At 44.1% G+C, this 19,343-nt stretch overlaps 1 pseudogene; it reads right to left on the bottom strand.

Annotated features, from left to right (window-relative positions):
* Positions 1 to 914: 914 nt before the first annotated feature.
* On the bottom strand, positions 915 to 19,052 carry LOC129531467 (tigger transposable element-derived protein 1-like; annotated as a pseudogene).
* Positions 19,053 to 19,343: the final 291 nt, after the last annotated feature.

Genomic DNA, 19,343 nt, shown 5'->3' with positions numbered 1-19,343 from the left:
CCTCCTTTATGTCTTCAGACCTGCACCCTCTTCACACACTGCAGTTGCCCCTGGCAAGGTGGCCGATAGCCACCATGGAATGCAGTCACAAAAGCAGCAGTTGACATTGTTGACCTCTCCTTACTCCTGGAAACGCTTTGCTCACCTGCCTTCTAGGGCACCACATGCCCTTGCTTTTCTCACTGGATACCCCTTTTCAGTCTCTTTTGCCGATTTTAAATTTCTCCCCCAACATCTTAACATGGTACTTCCCCAGGGCTCAGTCCTTGGAATTCATCTCCCTTCAGTATACATTTGTCTCACCTGGTCTCACGTGCTGAGGATTCTAAAATTGTGTATCTCCACTATGAACCTCTCCAGGAAGGTCTAAATGTGTATAGCCACCTATCTGCTTGGTAGCTCTACTTGGATATCTGACAGAAATCTGAAATATAATCTATCCAAAATTAAGGCTTAATCTTCCACCCCTCACTGTGCCCCACTTGAAGTCTTTTGAGTTAATGGAAATTTATCTTCCAGTTGCTCAAGCCGAAGAGTTTAGATTTAGATTCTCTCGACTCCTCTTTTTTCTTCTCGTACTCCAATCTTACCTGCCAGTAAATCGCATTGACATTACCTTTAAAACACACTCAGGGTGAAATGCAGGCCTATTTAAATGAATGTAACATAATTCAGAGTTTCTATGTTACATTATAAACACCAGCATTACCTCAAAGATATTGCAGGTTCAGTTCCAGGCCACTGCAATAAAGTTAAGGGCACAATAAAGAGAGTCATGCTAATTTTTTACTTTCCCAGTGCATATCAAAATTATGTAGTCTATTAAGTTTGCTATAATATTATGCCTAAAAATATACACACCTTAATTTAAGAATACTTTGTTTATTGCTAAAAAAATGCTAACAATCATCTGAGCCTTCAGTGAGTTGTAATCTTTTTGCTGGTGGATGGTCTTGCCTCAATGCTGATGGCTGCTGACTGATCAGGGTGGTGGTTGCTGAAGGCTGGGGTGGCTGTGGCAATTTCTTAAAATAGACAACGAAGTTTGTCACATCAATTGACTCTCTATCATGAAAGATTTTTCTGTATCAAGTGATGCTGTTTGACAGGATTTTGCCCAGAGTAGAACTTCTTTCAAAATTCGAGTCACTTCTCTCAAACTCTGCCACTGCTTTATCAACCCAGTTTATGGAATATTCTGAATCCTTTGTTGTCATTTCAACAATGTTCACAGCACCTTCACAAGGATTAGTTTCCATCTCAAGAAACAACTTTCTCTGCTTATCCACGAGAAGCAACTCCTTATCCACCCAAGTTTCATCATAAGACTGCAGGAATTCAGTCCCATCTTCAGACTCCACTTCTACCTCTTCTGTTATCTTTACCACATCCGCAGTTACTTCCTCCACAGAAGTTTTGGACCCCTCAAAGTCATTCATGAAGATTGGATTCAACTTTTTCCAAATTTCTGTTAACATGGATATCTTAACCTCCTCCCATGAATCACCGATGTTCTAAATGGCATCTAGAATGAGGAATCCTTTCAAGAAGGTTTTCAATTGACTTTGCCAAGATCCATCAGAGAGGAATCACTATGTACAGCAGCTATAGCCTTACAAAATGTACTCCTTAAATAATATGCCTTCAAAGTCAGAATTACTCCTTAATCCATGGGCTGTAGAATGGATGTTCTGTTAGCAGGCATGAAAACAATATTAATCTCCGTGTACACCTCCATCAGAGCTCTTGGGTGACTAGGTGCATTGTCAATCGACAGTAACATTTTCAAAGGAATCTATTTTTGTGCTAGGTCTCAACAGTGGGCTTAAAACGTTCAGTAAACCATGCTGTAAACAGAGGTGCTTCATTGGTCCTTTTATAGAGCAGAGGCACAGTCGATCTATCATAATGTTTAAGGACCCTAGGATTTTTGTAATAACAAATGAGCATCATCTTCAACTTGAAAGTCACCGGCTGCATTAGCCTCTAATAAGTCAGCCTGTCCTTTAAAGCTTTAAAGCCTGGAATTGGCTTTTCCTCTACAGCTATGAAAGTCCTGGATAGTTCCTTATTCCAAGAGAAGGCTGTTTCATCTACATTGAAAATCTGTTGTTTAGTGGAGCCCCCTTCGACAGTGATCTTAGCTGGATCTTCTGGATGATTTGCTGCAGCTTCTTCATCAGCACTTGCTGCTTCACCTTGCACTTCATGTTCTGGAGACGGCTTCTTTCATTAAACCTCATTAACCAACCTCCGCTAGCTTCAAGCTTTTCTTCTGCAGCTTCCTCACCTCTCTCAGGCTTCATAGAATTGGAGAGAATTAAGACGTTGCTCTGGATTCGGCTTTGGCTTAAGGGAATGTTGTGGCTGCTCTGGTCTTCTTTCCAGACCACTAAAACTTCTTCAATTTCAGCACTCAACCTCTTTTGCTTTCTTATCATTTCAGTGTTCACTGGAGTAGCACTTTTAATTTTCTTCAAAAACTTTTCCTTTGCATTTGGAACATGGCTAACTGGTGCAAGAAGCTTAGCTTTCAGCCTGCCTCTTCTTTCAACATGCCTTCCTCACTGAGCTTAATCATTTCTAGCTTTTGATTTAAAATGAGAGACATACAACTCTTCCTTTCACTTGAACACTTAGAGGCCCTTGTAGGGTTATTAATTGGCCTAATTTCAATACCGTTGTGTCTTGGGGAATCGAGAGGCCCTAGGAGAGGGAGAGAGATGAGGTGGCCGGTCAGCAGAGCAGTCAGAACACACATGACATTGATGGATGAAGTCGGTCATCTTATATGGGCCTGGTTTGTGGTGCCCTAAAACAATGTCAATAGCAACATCAAAGGTCACCGATCACAGATCACCATAACATATATAATGATAAATAAAGTTTAAAATATTGCGAGGATTACCGAAATGTAACACAGAGACAAATGTGAGCACGCACTGTTGGAAAAAATGGGCCAATAGACATGCTCGACCCAGGGTTGCCACAAACCTTCAATTATTTGTAAAACATGTAATATCTGGAAAGTTCAATAAGGAAAGCACAATAAAACGAGGAATTCCTGTACATCAGGTTTTTCCAAACGTTGCGCCTGTCACATCTCTCTCCTACCCTCCTGGGATCCCAAAGTTATAAATGCTAACCCTGTGACTGGGTCCAACATCTCCCTTATAATCTCTTCTGCTATTGTCCCATTCTTATTTTTTTTTCTGTGTGCTTCAGTCTGGAAATGTAATGACTTGCTTTGAGGAATTCAAGCTCACTTTTCCTGTCTCTGCTGTGTCCACTTTACTATTAAAGCCATCCAATGAATGCTAGATCTTTCCTTTGCAATATGTTAGACATTGTTCTTAACGTCAGATATTGCCTTTGGCAGTTGTAAAATTCCCATTTGATTCTTTTTTATATAATTCCAATTCTCTGTTGAAATACTCCCTCTCTTCTTCCATGTTGTCTGTCTTTTCATCTCTTTCCTTTAACAAATGGATCACAGTTATTTTGAAGTCTGTCTTCTAACTGCATTCATTTGCTTTCATGGACTGTTTTTTAAACTTTGACTTTTGGTCACTTTTTCCTACTTCTTCTTACATCTAGTAATTTATTATTGTGTAATGTACATGGTGGATGATACAATGCAGAGGCTCTGAATTATGCCTTCTTTGTAATGAGGTAGGGTGTTTTCCTGGCAGGCAGATAAATACCAGTGGGTCATTTTGATCCTGTCAATTCTTGGATTTCAGCTTTCTCAGGGAAGTCCGCTTTGGTTTTGTCCTTAGTCCCTGGGTGACATGGTTTGGCTGTGTCCCCACTCAAATCTCATCTTGAATTGTAGCTCCCATAATTCCCAGATGTAGTGGGAGGGACCCAGTGGGAGGTAATTGAGTCATGAGGGGTGGGTTTTCCCCATGCTGTTCTCCTGATAGTGAATAAGTCTCATGAGATCTGATGGTTTTATTAATGGGAGTTCCCCTGCACACACTCTCTTGACTGCCACCATGTAAGACGTGACTTTGCTCCTCATTCAATTTCCGCCATGATTGTGAGGCCTCCCAAGCCCCTTTCTTTTATAAATTACCCCATCTTGGGTATGTCTTTATTAGCAGCATGAGAGTAGACTAATACACCTGGTTTACTTTTTATTCCTGGGCATGGCTTTCTGGGGTTTCATATAAATGTCTGGGGGTGTTTGCCAAAGCTCTTACCTGTAAATGGAAGATAATATCATCTACCATTTATGATTATGATAAAGTTTAATGGACAATAGGATTTGTTGTAAGCACAATACACTGAGATCTATACATCTAGTCCTCTATCTTCCACTCCCCATTCCTGGGCAAACATCACCTCTCCCTCCCCGCCAGCTTTCCCATCTGCGACACTGGAGTCCATTAGGATCATCAAAGAAACTGAGCAAGGCACCTGAGCCCCGTGTTCGGGAGGACCTGAGGACAAGGCCCAGGAAGTTCCTCAGTTTCTCTGAGTCTCAGGTTCTTCATCTAGAAAGTGGCAATAATAATGTCTATTCTGGAATATTGTTACGAAGATGTATTTAAAGCAACTAACATAGTTTCTGGGAAGCAATCAGGTTGCAAATAAGGATATCCATGTTAATGTTCTGACCACCCTACCAAAACAAGATACAGAATCAGGAAACACGGGCATTGCTGTTAGTAACATAAGAACTTCTGTTATTTCTCCTCAGTCCTAAAGGCGGTTGTGAATTCAGATCCTATGTCTACGCCTCAGCATTTTCCTGTAGTGAGTGTAAGAAGTATTCATCCCAATTGGCTTTATTCCTAATATTTAGAAACAACTGTGCATAGATAAAGCAGTCTCCTAAGCCTCAGTTTAAGAACCAGAATCATTCTCTGCTTTCAGTTACAAGGAAGCTAAGCTATACTTATAAAAAGAAGAGACTGAAGGATCTGAAAGTGGCCACATTGCCTCACTGCCCACCCTGCCTCCCCAGCACACACCCAGACTGTCTCCCATCTCCATCGCTAACTTTTGAGAACCGGAACTGAGTGTGTAAGGGACAGAGGGTGGTATCCATCATTTTTATATCAAGATGCCAATATAATCACTTTCTGCAAAATAATTGCAAGCCTAAGTATATTAAAGGTCTCCTTTCAAAGGCTGCATTCACAATATTCCCTGAATTTAACCTAATGGGAACTAAATTATGTTGTTATTCAAAGAGATTCAAGGACAGATTATTATTTCAGAATATAAGCGACCTTTGGATTAGTTTTGAAAGATACACAGGAAGAATCTTAGGTATGGCAATCCAGCATTAGTGCATTAGTGAGCATCTACTATGAGCTAGATGCTAGGGAATAAAAGATGTAAATGAGAAGTGATTGCAAGATTCCTGCAAGGTGCCGGGCGCAGTAACAATCCCACTGGGCAGTCCTCTCTCCATTTCCCATCCCCATGGGAAGCAGACACAGATGCCACTCACCATTCCTTCTTTGTGGCGTTCTTTCCTGGTGTGAATCCCAGGCCATGGGAGCACAGAGGAGGAAGTGACCACCGGGGACAAATAGTGGGCGGAGCAGGATGGACTTCAAAGAAGGACATTTTAAAGCTGAGGGATATAATCTGAAAGTGACACTTTTGAAGACTAAGCCAACTGGAGCTTCAGCTTGCTCTCACTTTCATGTCACCCTCAGGACAGGGCTGCCTCTGCCCATCCCTGGTTGCTACCAACAGCACTTTCAGATTTACAAGGGCTGTGTGAGGCTGGCGCTGGCTGGGGAGGAGGAACCCTCAGCTCATCTCAGGGCTCAGACAGGCAACATTCTCAATCACACACAGCAGCCTGCCATCCAGTCCAGAACCGTTCAGGACCAACTTGAAAAAGTGCCTGATTGCGGAAAGCAAGCCCCCAGCACATGCTCCCGGTCCAGGCTGGCACCCTGAGGCCCGGCTCCTGCTGGCCACAGCCTCACCCTCCCACCTCCTCCCGCACCCCAGCTGCCCTCTGCTGCACCACGAGGGTCTGTGGGAGAGAAAACAATCGTTCAGGGAAGATTGAAAACACCCCTCTTGCTTCTTGCCAGAGAATTTGCATTTTTGGAACAGGTTCTTATTTCTTTTTAAGGCTCAGAATGAGAAGCTTTTAGAAAAGCTAAAAATATCTGTTAACGAAGAAGCAAAAGAAAAAAAAAAAACTATCCAGCTTTCTCTTCTTTCTGTGCAAAAGGCTCGGCAGCACCCGGAGGTGCAGAGTCAGCTTTTAGATTCTCTCGTGGGCTGAAAGTACTAGGGAGGAAAAGGTGTCATCGAGGCCTGGATCTTTTAGAAACAAAGATACACGGAGATAAAGATAAAAGAAACCCGAGAGCGTGCTACAAAATCATAGGAGTTGAAAACCGAAAACGGTCTGTTAGAGTTAACTTAATATAAATTCCTCGTTTTACAACTAAAGAAACTAACATGCAAACAGGTAAGATGGCTTGCCCAGAGGGGAGGCACAGCAGCTGGGACTAGCACCAGACTTCCCCACCCCGGCCAGTGCCCCTTCCTTGCCTGGGAAGACCTCCCTCCCACCATCACAGCACTTGGACCTACAACCATGAAAATGACTTTGGAGGATCTGGTCCAACCACTGCTAATAAGGTCACCAGCCTCAGGGGCAAGCTGCCTTCCATCCAAGCCTGGGTTTCCCAGCAGCCAGGATGAGTTGCCCCAACTCTGCCTCCTGGGGCCCAGCTTCCAGAACTCAGGGAAACACGAAGGCTTCTGATGGAGTTTCCACCTAGGACCTGGCGCATCAGTAAGAAGGTCATGAACTCGTTCAGGATCAGAAGCATTTAATTATTGGTGGACATTAGAGCTAGAAGGACCCTGCCCTCCATTTAAGCGACAGAAACAGAGGCCAAGAAGGGATATGGCTTGTCCAGGGGCACCAGCAGGTCAGTGCAGGGCTGGGAGTGGGATTCTGCTTTCACAGGGCTGGTCCTGCAGTCCCCCGCTGCCTCTGCCGAGCTTCTCCTTCGTTTGGATTTTTTGTCCTTCGTGTATTCTCCCAATCGATACCCTCTACCAAGTGCCTACTATGTACCAGGCATGGTTCTAGTGCTAAGGATACAACATGGAGCAAGACAAGATTCCGACCCTGGGGATTTTATGTTCCACAAACCCCACGTGACCCGCATCAGCCCATGAGACATGGGACTCCTGCACGGATGTAAGGAGGTTTCCCCACCCCGACTTCCCCTAGAAAATGCTTTCCTTCAAGTATGTGCATCCTGTCCCATGGCTCCTGATCACCTACAAGATGAAGCCCAAGTTCAAAGCCTCCATGACTGGTTCTGCCCACCTTTCCCACATTTCTTCCCCCACCCCCACCTGCCAAATTGTGCTGCAGTCACACAGATCCATAAGATCCACCTGGAACTCCTGCGTGGGGCATTGCTCAGCCTGCCACCCACCTGGGGCGCTTTTCTTCTTACTCTTCCTCTCCTATTCTGCGGACCCTCTTCCCAAAGCAAGGCATGGGCCATTTGCTGCATTCTAATTGCATGTCTGATAGTCTGTGAAGTGCTTTACAGATGCTACATCACCTAACCCCACAGCGTCGCCGAAGAGACCACCAGCTCAGCCTTGCATGCCGGAGAATCACCTGGAGGCGCTGTAAAATATAACACCCCCAGGTTCCACCCAAGATCCTCATGTATTTGGACTCTGGTGCTTAAGCATTAGAAGCTGTAAATGGTCCCCTTGGGATTTCAATGTGCAGCCAAGACTGAGGACAACTATAGTCTCTCCATTTTGCAAATAAAGAAGAGAGGTGCAAAAAAATTACCAAACATGCCAACATAAATCCATTGATTCCCATTTCTGTTAAAAAAGATAAAAAAGGCTAGGCACGGTGGCTCACACCTGTAATCCCAGCACTTTGGGAGGCCGAGGCAGGTGGATCACCTGAGCTCAGGAGTTCAGGACCAGCCTGGCCAACATGGTGAAACCCCGTCTCTACTAAAAAATACAAAAATTAGCCAGGTGTAGTGGCAGGCGCCTGTAATCCCAGCTACTTGGGAGAATTGCTTGAACCCGGGAGGCAGAGGTTGCAGTGAGCTGAGATCGCACCATTGCACTCCAGCCTGGGTGACAAGAACGAAACTCTGTCTCAAAAAAAAAAAAAATAGATTAAAAAAAGCAGTTTATGTGAAAATGGGATTTCTCTCTCAGATGTCTGCTGTAAGGACCTCCAGTGTAGGGTGGCCAGATTTAGCAAATAAAAATGCAAGACATCCAGTTACATTTGAATTTCAGATCAATAACAAGTACTTTGTTTGGTATAAGTATGTCTCAAATACTGGACATACTCATGCTAAAAAATATTTGTTGTTAATCTGAAATTCAAATGTAACTAAGCATCCTGTATTTTATCTGGCAACTCTACTCCGGTAAATCAACACAAACAGAAGACTGAAATAGTCGTATATTATTAGGAGACAAATCCCCAGAAAGTGCTTTCAAGTTGTTATGTAAAATTTGACTCTTGCCCTGACTTTACCTGCATAGTCGTATATTTACTAAAGACTTACAAACAGAATGTCCATAATGCAAAAAATAAAATAAAGACAGGTGAGCTTTCTTTCTTTTCTCTTTTTTTTTTTTTTTTTTTTTTTTTTTTTTTTTTTGAGACAGGGTCTCGCTCTGTTGTCCAGGCTGGAGTGCAGTGGCGTGATCTCAGCTCACTGCAACCTCTGCCTCTCGGGTTCAGGTGATTCTCATGCTTCGGCCTCCAAGCAGCTGGGATTACAGGTGCCCACGACGACACTCATGTAATTTTTGTATTTTTAGTAGAGGTAGGGTTTCATCGTGTTAGTCAAGTTGGTCTTGAACTCCTGACCTCAAGTGATCCGCCCACCTCAGCCTCCAAAGTGCTGGGATTACAGGCATGAGCCACCGCACCCAGCCCAGGTGAGCTTTCTAGACCTCTGTATGCCTACTCTTTTATGTGCCTAATAATAAATCTCTCAGTTCAGGCTGGCATTGCACTGGAGATTTTTCAGCGCATTTTGTATATGTATATTATCTTTTGGTTCTCACAACCAACATGTAAGAGAAACAGGTTTGGTGCTATTATTCCCCGTTTACAGATGGACAAGCGCCGAGAGTGGTAATTATTGAAAGCCACATGGACCTGGGCAGAACTAGAAGCCACATATTTTAGTATCAATGTTGATTTTTAGAAGATACAGTGCCGCTAAAGGTGAAGGTTCAGTCTTAGGCTTTATTATCTCAGCTCCAAAGTTCACAAATTTAAAAGCAGTAAATGAATGGCTACCTGAATAATTGAAATAATTTGATTTCATAAAATCACACCCTCAAGAAACGCAGGCCTTCAGGAAGCCATGGTTGTGGCCCTGTGGTTCAGCCAGCCCCACTCAGAAAGGTGAGGAGGGGGCCTGGCTTTCAGCCCCCACCCGAGACTCCGCAACTGTCCACCCGCCTCACCCTTTGCTTGCTGTACTTGCAGCCTGTTTCTTCCTGCCCTGCCCTCGAAAACACAACAGCTCCCCACCTTCCTCTGAGCATAATGCTTCCATACAATTATCGTAACAATTCAGACAATTTCAACAATTTCAAACAAGTATTGAAAACCCCTCAACCCACAATCTTCTGAAACGTCCATATCAGGTATTGGCAAATTGTTACACTGCCTGCACCAAAAATAAACAAGGACAACAGAGACGGAGGAAAATTCCCTTCCTGCTCTTTAAACTCCCACAAGCACCAACAACCTTCAGTGTTAAAACATATCTTCAGTTTTGTTTCTTAAGTCTCAAGACTTCAAGTGAGGACACGCCCTCCGCCAGCTAGCCGGCCCATCCCTTGTCTCGTTCCGCGGGGCAAAGATGAGGAGAGACCGACCCTCTGCTCGCTTCTTCAGCTTTGAGGAGCAGCCACCGAGGCAGCCTCTCAGATGCCACATCACACCCCACGGTGTCACTGTGTCACCTTCTGGCCACTGGGCGGGCCACACAGGAGCTGCGGTGGTCATCCAGTGTTTCAGCCAGGGTGCTCCAGAGGAACAGAACGAACAGGCTAGATTATAAATAGAGAAGAGGCGGTTTATTCTGGAAAGTGCCTCACACGGTGGAGGCTGAGAAGTCCCACGATCTGCCGTCTGCAATCTGGAGACTAGGAAAGCTGGGAGTGTGGTTCAGTCTCAGTCCAAAGGCCCAAGAACCAGGAGCACCAGTGTAGGACAGCAGGACAAGACGGACGTCCCCGCTCCATCTGAGAAAAGAGAACCCCCGCTTCTTCCCCCTTTAAGTTGGGTTCAGGCTGTCAGCAGGCTGGCTGATGCCTGCCCACACTGGGGAGGGCAGGTCTTCTTTACTCAGTCTCAGCTCCTCCCAGACACACCCAGAAGTCATGCTTACCAGCTGCCCGGGCATCCCTTAGCCCAATCACGTTGATTCTCAGAATTAACCGTCATATCCAATTATACCTTTTGACCCAGCTGGTTAGCAGAACCAAGCTCAGAGAGCCTCCTGCCTGCCCACCCAAATACAGCCCTAAGGCCAAACAGATGCATGTTTAACTGGAGCCTCAAACTTAGGATGAGAGAAAACAGAAAGGCAAGTAAAAAGTAACTGTTTTGGTCAATAACCCAAGTATTCATCACTTCACTGACAGAGCTTATCGTATGTAAGTTCCTCATGGCAGACGGGCGCGTGGCCTGTGCACACATGCAGGCCTGCACACTCACATGCACGCACACACACCGGACAGGTTAATCCCCGTATCATTGGCTGCCACGGGTTTCCTAAGAAGCTTCACAGGGCATGTTCTGACTTCAACAATGACCTGCTAATGGTTTTACATTTTTCTCAAGTATTATAACCCATCTTTGTCCCCCTTATCTCCTAATGAAATCAGTAAATTGAGGTGACTGCAAGAGGGAGCGCAAAGGAAACACCAGAGCCAAGGGCGCCGCGAGGCTCTACTAAGCCACAAACCATCATCTTGAGGCGATTATCAGACCTTGACTTTTGCTTCAAGAAATAAAGTTGCAGATATCCTGGCGAAACAAAATTTCTTTCCGTTTTACTTAAAAAAGAAGAATGCAGCCCATATAGTTGTGATTTTGCTAACACTGAGAAAGCTGTCTCTCACTGCACTCTCCATTTGTGTGTCTTTTCCACAGCCTATAGTTACAGCATGTGGCATTTCAACCTTCTGTCCCTTTTTTTTTTTTTTTTTTTTTTGACTCTCGCTCTGTTATCCAGGCTGGAGTGCAGTGGCGCAATCTCAGCTCACTGCAACCTCCACCTTCCTGGTTCAAGCAATTCCCCTGCCTCAGCCTCCCGAGTAGCTGGGATTACAGGTGCATGCCACCATGCCTGGCTAATTTTTTTGTATTTTTAGTAGAGAAGAAGTTTCGCCATGTTGGCCAGACTGATCTCGAACTCCTGACCTCAGGCAATCCACCCGCCTTGGCCTCCCAAAGTGCTGAGATTACAGGTGTGAGCCACCGTGCCCAGCCCCTTCTATCCCCTTTCTAAAGTGTGTTCATAGCCATCAATACGCAGGGGCAATTCAGGTTTATTCCCACAATTTGCCTTGATCCTTTTTAAAGGTGGGTGATTTGGCCCTGCCTTCATCTTTCTCTCCAAGTTGCAAAAGTCATTTTATATGTTTAGTTACTTATTTCTTACCAATCCTCCCTAGCTCTGGGACACATCCCATCAGTCACCACCAGCCACTACCTTCGGCTTAAATTACTTTCAAGGCTTCTCATTACTAGTAGGAATCAACCACAGCAGCTAAGGTCCTTAAAATGGTCCCCACCTACTTCGCCCAGAGCCCCTCCCCTTCGCTGCCCTGGCTTCAGCCAGGCTGGTCCGCTCTCATCTCTTCTAACACATGGCTTTGCATACACTCGTCCCTCCTAGAGCACTTTCACCCCGGCCTGCACGTCTCAGGGGTCCCTAGTCTGCCTCTGGACTTCCCTCCAACTGTCCCTTTCCCAGGGATCCTTCCTGGTCTCCCTCCCTAAGTTAACTCTCCTTACACTGCTTCCCAGCACTGCACACCCTTTCTCTCACATCAGCTATCGCAGCTATGGTTTTACATTTATTTCAGTGGTTATTTGATTAGAGTCTATCTTCTTCCCTGGATAGTAAGTTTCATGAGAGCCAAGGCTAGATAGCCCTAGGATCTAGCACAGAAACCAGCATGTAATAAACATGCCTCATATATTCCATGGATGAAAAATACAGGCACCCAGCCTAGTTAAAGGACATGAAGAGTCTGATGCTATTTTCTCAAATACAGTCCTATTCCACATGATGCACAGACAGAAGTCAGATCGCAGGATTACTATGACTCAGCTGCAGTCATTCCCAATCAAAGTGGCCCTTTGTTCCAAGTCTCAGGTCCCCTAAGTGTCAGATTATCCCACATAAGGCCAGGTTGAATCAGACTTTGTCAGGAGAAAAGGGTCGTATAGTACAGACATATCCACAGTTGCCTGCCCAGTGGGCCATGAAGCCTCCCCAAAATAAGAAACAATGAACTGAGCAGGCATCCCAAAAGTCATTCAACTGCTTCCTATCATTTAGCTACACGGGAAACACAACACAACACAACACAACACAACACACACCCATAACATTACCCCATGCATTCAGAAATACCCCTGCCTAACACAATACACTGAGGGAAACACATTCCCCTTCCCAACGAAGACAGGTCAAGTTGATCCCAAGGCAAGGCCATGCCACCGCCACTCCAACGTCAGAACTCATCAGAGTCCAAGGTCCCTGGTGACCCTTCTGGATTTCTCTTACGATGATGCCTTGTGAGCTAAACAGTAAAGGTAACCACACAAACACACTTGGATTTCAAGGGGGAGGAAAAGAAAAAGAAATGAGAACAAATATCTCCCCCTGCAGGCTGGACCTCTAGAGAGGAGCTAGAGGAACCGAGGAATCCAGGAGAGGATTGGATGCGCATGAGGGGCATTGGTCTGGAGGCCAGCGTCTCAGCACATGGGGAAAGGGGAGCCACTCAGCATACCAGGAAAACATTTGAAAATCCTGATTTGACTGCCCCAGGATGACCCTCACTTCCCCCTTCCACGCCCACCTCTCCCCAGCACTGTGTGTGGTATGTTCCAGGCCAGCCCTTCTCAGGCTCACACGTGTGGCTGGAGTCTCCAGGGATGGGCTGCCGGCTTGTTTACATGAAGCCGGGCCTCCAAAGCTTTGAGATTCCACACTTCTTTTTTTTTTTTTTTGAGACTGAGTTTCACTCTTGTTGCCCAGGCTGGAGTGCAATGGCGCGATCTTGGATCACCAAAACCTCCACCTCCCGGGTTCAAGCGATTCTCCTGCCTCAGCCTTCCGAGTAGCTGGGATCACAGGCATGCACCCCCACACCTGGCTAAATTCATATTTTTTAGTAGAGATGGGGTTTCTCCATGTTGGTCAGGCTGGTCTCGAACTCCCGACCTCAGGTGATCCGCCTGCCTCAGCCTCCCAAAGTGCTGGGATTGCAGGCATGAGCCACTGCGCTCAGCCGAGATTCCACTCTTCTAATGAACTCCCAGGTGGCACCTCTGCCCTGGCCCAAGGACCACACTTTGAATACAAGGTTCTAGGATTCATTAGACATTCGCATAGCTCTAAGTCAGGCTAAAAGTCAGCGAATAACTAACTGGCTACCAGTACTGTTGGTTGACTGTCTAGACTATGTAAGGCATAAATCCACAGACTTTACCCTGTCCTTGATGACTTGCATGAAATGGCTTTGACCTCCCTCCTGCATGCCCAGGGAACAGCTCCAAGTCCTCCCCAGATGCCTTTTAATTCGAGTCACTGATATTGCCAGGGGTGGCTCTTGCCCACACCTCACCTCATCTGACCCCATTGGGGACTGTCGTTCCTCTGCCTCACAACAAACCCAGGGCAGCTCCCAGCTGACCTGTCCCCAAACACCATCACACCAATGAATGCTAAGGGTTTGTTCGCAGCACACTTGGCCAAAGATTTGGAGTAAAGGGGTTTTGTTACATCAGGGGCCTTCACTGCCAGGGACATGTACCTTGACTTTTAGATGCCCTTTGTCTCAAGAATCCCATCAGCTCTGTAAGAAAAGATGTTTGCTCACCTCCACAGGCCTCTCCTTCCCATCTCCACCCTCAATTACTCATTTCTTCGTGCAAAATGGGGTACTTTTATCTCCGTTTATGGTTTTCCTCCAAACTATGCCTTTCATCCCAAGAAGGAATTTTGCTTAAAAAGAAAACAGCTTATACTCCGAAGAGAATTTACACTGTTCTCTTAACCACAACACATTGCAGTTGAGGTCTGCATTAAAACTTTTTATTTTCTTCTGCACGACACCTGGGTTAGACTGAGCCATGGAGAATCACTTATTCCACCGAGTCTTAGCAGCTGGCCTGGGACAGCTACAGGGGTTCACACAATCCACGGCACACCATGACCTTCCTACCTGCTTCCCCAGAAATCGACTTTCATGATCATTTCAACATTAGTCTCTTGTAGCAAAATTAGAGCAGCAAGTCTGATGAATTGAAGGGAAAAGAATAATCCAGGCCATTCATTAATTGTAATGATCCATGCCACCCCATCTTTCAACAGCATGGATAACTGAAAGTTGACTGTACTGTTAAATTAACATCAATGTTAAGCTTTCACTGTAATAAAACCTGCATTACATTATTCTTTAGGGCCAAGGCATAAATCCCTTGGTGGCTCATGAGTCAACACAACCAAGCCCAGGAGCTGGCTTTCCTACGCATGCAGCCAGCCCGTGGAGGAGCCACACTAGCAGTCCTTATAACAAGAAGGCATCCTATTTTTATTCCAAAAGTCCTGGACCAAAAATCAGAAAGCAAAGCAGAAAGCATCTGAAAAGAAATGTACCATTTGGTTTGCCTCCAAACACACTTGTAAAGACACATGCCCTTCTGTTTCTGTATTTTCCCCTTCAGATTTATGACGTACACAAACAGCGAGAAGACAAACATCCCCATTAAAACAAATTAATCCTGTAATAACAAAAATTATAATAAAACAATTGAGAGGAAGCTCACAGGTAGCAGGTATCCTCCAGGTCCTGGATAACCCTCCATGATGGCAGGTGTCCTGGAACATTCCAGCCGTCGGAAAATAAAACTTGAGAGGGGTGGGTTCAGAGAGTCCTGGTTCATGTGCGTCTCCACAAGGATGGATGCTTGCTACTCCAAGTGTATCTGGACTCTGTGCCTGATCATGATGTGCAACTCGAAAATGCGTTTCCTTTTAGTTTTTTTCCCTTTGAACAAACAAAACCGGAACATAGGCATTAATGCAATTGAGCCCCTTTATAAGAATCCCAGCTGCCAAATGAGAATGGAACATTGTCAGAATGACAGGAATCGGGCCCAGGAAGAACTGGGGCCCTGAAACGAGGGGGCAGCTCAAAGGTGGCACTCCTGACACAAGGACACCCTGCCACAGTTGCACCAGCAAATGCGCTTTAGAGGGAGAGGAGAAGAGCAGGGAGAGAGCAGAGAGATCATCCCAGAGTATGGAAAACGCACAGGATTTGACCCCAACCGAAGGAGCAAGTATAGCCTGACCAGGTCTTGAGTCTCAGAACATGTTTTGCAAAATGAGTGATATGGCATGGCTCAGTCCCTGCCTGATCAGGAGCAGAGACTGTGCAGAGGGGGAGCTGCTGTGAGAAGTCACGGTCGGAGTGTGGACGGAAGCACCCCTCGGTCTAACTGTCCTCAGCCATGAAGCTAAGCTGCTGGCTTTCCTCCCTAGTCCTCACCACCCCCAAGGCAAGGGGGACGTATCCCATTTGGAGAGTGTTTCTAAGGGATATTAGTGCCCAATCTCATTCAATCTATGCACAAGCTGCAGGTGGGGCTGGGTGGTGGCGTGGTCACCCCTACTTTACAGCCTAGCACACACTACAAATAGGAGTAGTTACAGCAGAGAGATGCTTCCTATTCAGGTCTTCTAAACCCCAAACACACAGCAACCAGTCCCTTCAGCTGATTATTATATCACCAAGACCTACACACCCAGAAAGCTCGTACAATTTCCATGAAAGAAAAGAAACAACAAGAGCACCCTTTATAGTTTCCACATTATGGTCAGTAGACATTGGAACTAATTCAACAAATCTTGAAACATTAGAGGAAAGCTCTTTGCCCTTTACTCAGCATTTTGATGATAAAATGCAAAATCAACATCGATTAACTAAACATTATGTTAACTTTATGCTGCAAATAATCACTGACTTCTGTTCTTTGTTTCTAAGCAAAGGATAATGCTAATTATCATTATTATTATTATTAATGAGAATTGAGCACTTTGTATTCACAAAGATACTTGGTCAATAGCTTTTCAAGGATTCTTTTAAAGGAAAAAACAAAAGCAAAAATCTTGGAACTATGTTTCAAACGTTAAAGCTAAAGTAAGATATTTAAGATATACAACCAATTTATTTCTACTTTGACTTATGATTTTTCCTAGGTATACAGGGATGGTTCAATATAAAAAATATGTATCAGTGGAATTCACCACATTAACAGATTTAAGGGAAAAAGTTATAAGGTTAGCTCATTCGATGCAGAAAAAGCATTCAATAAATTTCAAAATTCCTTTAAGATTAAGAAAAAAAGCTTCTGAGCAATATATAAGAATTTCTTTAGCTATGGATATAGTATTTAGCCAAACTTTCCACAATACCATCCTAAATAGTGCAAACTGACCTCCTTCCCATCAATATCAGTAACAAAGTATATTAGTCCATTCTCAGGCTGCTGATAAAGACATACCTAAGACTGGGCACTTTATTTAAAAAAAAAAAAAAGAGGTTTAATGGTCTCACAAATCCACATGTCTGGGGAGGCCTTACTATCATGGCAGAAGGTGAAAGGCACATCTTACATGGCGTCAAGCAAGAGAGAATGAGAGCCAGGCAAAAGGGGTTTCCCCTTATAAAACCATCAGATCTCATGAGACGTATTCACTACCACAAGAACAGTATGGGGGAAACCACCCCCATGATTCAATTATCTCCCTCCTTCCTCTCACAACATGTAGGAGTTACAGAAGCTACAATTCAAGATGACATTTGGGTGGGGACACAGCCCAACCATGTCACAAAGCAATAGTCTCTACAGATGCCACTGCTACTCACGAGATGGGTGGGAAACATTGACCCTAAAGCCAAACTATCAGGATTTCAAACCTAGCTGGGCTCTTACTATTGTGTCATCTCAGGCAAGATTTAAATTCTGTGTACCTCAGTTGCTTACTGGCAGACTCTCTCCACACCAAACTTCAGTCAAGCTCCTCCGAGCCCTCTTTTCAATTGAGCCTCATCCTTGGGCCCTGCCTTTAGCCCACCTCTTCCAGTCATAGCAAGAATTCCACTAGGTCAGTTTATTGGGAATCCTTGCCTTGATATCTGATCACCCTCCATATGTGATCAGTTCCTCATCTTCCACCTGTGATGTCTGAGTCTTCCACCTACCTTCAGCAAGAATCCCCTACTCTTGATGTCTCCTCTTAGTCATTTTCTATCTACACTCCACCCCACTCCCACTCTGCTCCTTGGCCATAAAGCCCCAATTGTCTTGCTGTATTCACGGTTGAGCCCTATCTCTCTCCCAATTGCCACAGTCTTGACACCTATTTGTATCACCCCAAATAAAGTCTTCTTTACTGTTTTAACAAATGTCTGAATTATTTTTTTCTTTACCACTACCATAAAATAGGAATAATAATACAACATACCTCATAGAGTTGTCACAAGGATGAAAAGAGTTAATGCATGCAAAGTGTTGAGAAGAGTATCTAGCACTTAAAAAAACCTCTATAAACATTAATAATTATTATCATACAGTTATACATAAAAATATAAATGAATGGAAAGCAATCGAGAAAAATGTTAGAAAAAGTATGAGAAAACCACAAATAAATTATTAAATATAAAGTTGCTGGAGCACAGTTTTAAAACCAGTTTTAAAAATCAATAGCAGTAATAGGCTGGGCGCAGTGGCTCACACCTGTAATCCCAGCACTTTAGGAGGCTGAGGCAGGTGATCACTGAGGTCAGGAGTTCGAGAGCAGCCTGACCAACACAGAGAAACCCCATCTCTACTAAAAATACAAAATTAGCCAGGCGTGGTGGTGCATGCCTGTAGTCCCAGCTACTCGGGAAGCTAAGGCAGGAGAATCAGTTGAACCCAGGAGGTGGAGTTTGTGGTGAGCTGAGATCACGCCATTGCACTCCAGCCTGGGCAATAAGAGCAAAACTCTATCTCAAAAACAAAACAAAACAAAACAAAAAATCAATAGCAGTAAAAAACAAACACAATTTTTAAGTTAAACAAAATAAAATAATGTTTAAGTAACAACATAAAAATTCTTCAGTAGCAACAAACTGTAAGTTGCCTGGAAATAACCTGACAAAAAATGGGTAAGACATTTATGACGAACAATAGAGAGCATTTTTCAAAGGCATGAAGACAAAGTAAGTTGATAAGTGTATGTTTACATGTGGAAAGACTCAATAATCTATGCAATTCTCTCAAAATAATCTATAAATTCAATACTATTGCAATCGAAATCTTAATATTGCTTTTCTCAGAGCAAGCAGAACAATAGCAATGTTTGCTACATTTACTCTCAGGTATCAAGATTACTATAAAGCTATAGTACTTGAATTGCTCATCATTGATATAGATATGGTATACTAAACCAATGATACAAAATAGAGAACCCCAAAGCAGACTTACCTAAAATAAAAAGTGTAATACTTTAAATGAGATAGTTAACATTCACGGAGTATTAGTGCCAGGTTCTGCATGAAGGAATCAAAGTGCAGTATTGCTCGTTTAATACTCAAAAAGTAGTTGCTCATAGTTTCTCCTTTTACAAGCGCAGGGAACTGGGGCAGAGATGCAGAGAGTGTGTGCAAGCAGGCAACGACGGCACACTCACCTCCTCATCAGTCATGGAACCAGATTTTGGAGCCAGGCTGTATGCCTCCATGACCGCTGCTGTACTATGTCTTTTAGAAACATGGTACTCTATGGAAGCAGCCTTAAAATTCAGTGGGTAAGAACTAGAATATTCATTAAATTGTGATGAACAATTGGCTAACCATATCTAACACACACACACACATTCCAGAATGATTAGACCTCAATTTAGAAAGTAAAATTTTAGAAGATTTAATTGAATGCCTTCATAGAGTTGGGAAGAGCTTTCCTAAACAAGTTATGAAAGCACTAACATTTTAGAAAAAGATTGATAAACTTAGCTACATTAAAATTTCAAATT

The sequence above is a fragment of the Gorilla gorilla genome, chromosome 12 (genome assembly GCF_029281585.2).
Source record: "Gorilla gorilla gorilla isolate KB3781 chromosome 12, NHGRI_mGorGor1-v2.1_pri, whole genome shotgun sequence".
Classification (NCBI taxonomy): domain Eukaryota; kingdom Metazoa; phylum Chordata; class Mammalia; order Primates; family Hominidae; genus Gorilla; species Gorilla gorilla.
The sequence above is the reverse complement of the archived record's forward strand: the minus strand, read 5'-3'. Positions and strand labels throughout refer to the sequence as shown.